Genomic DNA, 3,082 nt, shown 5'->3' with positions numbered 1-3,082 from the left:
GGTGGTGGCCTCTGGTTACCGTCGGTGTGTGCTGGATGGCAAGGAGCAAGCTGCAGGGAGAACATGTTAGAACGAGCTACTTTTATAATCCAGTGGGCCAGGCTTAAGACTTTGAAGATAACAAGCTCAAAGATCACAAGTACAACCGAAAGGAACTTTCCTTTCCTTTGCAAAGCTCAGCAGGACTATGAGCAATGTACGCTCAAAACCTGGCACAGCTAGGCATGGGTGTCCTGGTGACCTCATTTTTGGCTGGTTAGGCTCCCACAGAACGCCTTGCCCCAAACAGAACACTCTGTGCAGCAAATACCCAGTGCCACCCCTCCTGTACAACAGGCCACCAGCTCCCAGGCTTCAAACCTCAGCTGGAGTCTCTCATCTGTGTAGCCAGCATTTCTGGCCTGGCTAGTGAAGCCAAGAAATGAGAACTCACACCTGTGTACCTCTACTCTACTTTGGGCTGGGCACCAGACATCCTTCATCTTGTCTTCTTACAAGAGCTCTGAGCTATGTTTAAACATCTCCGTTTTACAGATGAAAAAGTATCAAGGAAGTGAAATCACATGCCAAGTAACTACTGGTCAGTGACCAACCTGGGATTCAAATCCAGGTCTGTCTGTCTCCAATGCTCTAAGGAAAAGAGTTTTGTTAAAACAGGGTGCTAAAGACATCATAACGGTTCATATAGTCAAAGCTTTGCTTTTTCCAGTAGTCATGTACAGATGTACGAGTTGGACCAGGTAGAAGGCTGAGTGCTGAAGAATTGATGCTTTCAAATCGTGGTGTTGGAAAAGACTCTTGAGAGTCCCTTGAACTGCAAGGTAATCAGCCAGTCAATCCTAAAGGAAATCAGTGCTGAATATTCATTGGAAGGACTGATGCTGAAGCTGAAGCGCCAATACTTTGGCCACCTGATGTGAAGAGCTGGCTCACTGAAAAAGGCCCTGCTGCTGGGAAAGATTGAGGGCAGGAGAAGGGGGCAGCAGAGAATGGAATGGTTGGATGGTATTACCAAATCAATGGACATGACTCCAGCAGATACTGAAGAACAGGGAGGCCTGGCAGGCTATAATCCATGGGGTTGCAAAGAGTCAGACACGACTGAGTGACTGAACAAGTTCAGCTTGGAAAATGCAGCGTGGATTGGGGTTTGATTTGAGAACCTTATTCTCACTTGCTTCCCAATAAGGTACCCCAAGGCATCTAAGCAGTGGGGTTACTCAAGAAAAGCATGTTTTCAGAGCATGGATCTACCGAAAGCAAGCAGGACCCAGGGGAAGGCCAGATGGAAGGTAGTGGGGGTAGTGGGAATCTGCTTGAGACCCCAGGAAAAAGCTGAAGATTACCTTGACCAAGGAGGGGTGCATGGCTGGCATTTGGACAAGGACCTGGTCAGGACTGTTCTTCAAATGGGCTATCCCAGTAGGTCAGAAGATAGGTTGACTTACTGCTCTGACACATGGTTCTGAGAGTTACGACCTGAGCCCTAACTACACTCTGAAGAATGGAGGCGTGGACTGAGATGGATAAACCACGAGTCTCTGATTTTAATTATGATACTTTAAAGCTCTAAATCTAAGCAAATGGTTCTGCTGTTGAAACAGGGAAGCACGCTATGGTCCTTGCCCCTCCCCACATCCTCTGGTTGCCTTTTGCCAGAGTAAAACTTTAATCAAAGAAAAAGTTTAATCAGAGAAATGAGAACATAGACGAGCAAAGGAAAATAGTCACAGAAGACCAAATAATAATACTGTATTCATTAAGCATAGTCAAGGATCTTTACTTCTTTCTCAAGGCCTGTAGACAATATTCTGAGCCACATCCTGTGAGCTGTCTTAGACATACTGAAAACCCCAGGTGGAGAAGTTAACTACGTGATGATCAGACTGTACCCATGACATGAGCTGCCGCAGTTCTAAGAACTGGCTTCAAAGAAATGGAAACACACCAGCCCTAGAACTGAAGATTAACTGTACCTGAAACAACATGCACTGATCAGACCATCAGTGACCAATATGGAAATGACTGTCAGAACTGACTCTGCTGCTCTTACATGTAGGCCCCACCCCCAACTTCTGTCTACAAAAGCTCTTACCCTGCTTTTTGCCAGGAGGGGGAGTTGGCCTTTGGACAGATGTCTGCCCTCCCCACCAGTTGCTGGCATCTGAAATAAAGAAAACTCTCCTTCCCACCAGCCTGGCCTGTTTATTGACTTTTGGGTGGTGAGCAGCCAGATCCCACACCTTTTAGTAACAGTGTGTGTGGTTTGGGGGTATAAAAGAGTACTTTTTTTTTTTTTTTTCAGTAAATATACTAGAGTCAGAAAGACACACAGTCAAAAAAATGGCCCAGCTGTTGTCCAAAGGCCAGTGTAGGATGAAAGGGAAAGAGGAGTAAAGGAAAACTTTACAACAAACTGGGGATGAGTGAAGGCAGAAGAAGTGGACAGATAAGGGAGCCTTGGGCTTCGTACTTTGAAGTCTGGCCAGAACCTCCTGCAGGCTGAACATTCAGCCTCCTGGGTTGAAGAGATAGGTATTCCCCTCCAGGTTCAGATTCCTACCCCTACCTGAGTCTCCTGACCAGCCAGTCTCCTGGGGACCCCTCCCAGCAGTCCCCAACATTTTTGGCACCAGGGACTGGTTTTATGGAAGACATTTTTTGTCCATGGACTGGGGATAGGGGATGGTTTTGAGATGATTCAATCACATTATATTTATTGTTCACTTTATTTCTATTATTATTACATCAACTCCACCTCAGATCATCAGGCATTAATTAGATCCCAGAGGTTGAGGACTTCTACCCTATAGGCCTTCCTTGCAAGAAAGTAACAGAATAAACAAACAAAAAAACCTGTGCTAGTAGGAAAGGAGACTGCCAAAAAGAATGGGTTGGCCAACTGCAAAAAGCCAGGGACTTGAGTTTTATAGGTCTTGGGGATGGGGGTGGGAAGCATTTACCCTGTATAAGCAGGAAGCTGAAACTGAGAGGCTTGCATAAAGTCAAAATGCTTGATGGATTAGTCCCTCAGTGAGAATGTGAAAGCCGAAATCTACCTAGAGACAACAAGAAAGTTTGT

Source organism: Capricornis sumatraensis, chromosome 1 (assembly GCF_032405125.1).
Source record: "Capricornis sumatraensis isolate serow.1 chromosome 1, serow.2, whole genome shotgun sequence".
Taxonomy (NCBI): Eukaryota; Metazoa; Chordata; class Mammalia; order Artiodactyla; family Bovidae; genus Capricornis; species Capricornis sumatraensis.
The sequence above is the reverse complement of the archived record's forward strand: the minus strand, read 5'-3'. Positions refer to the sequence as shown.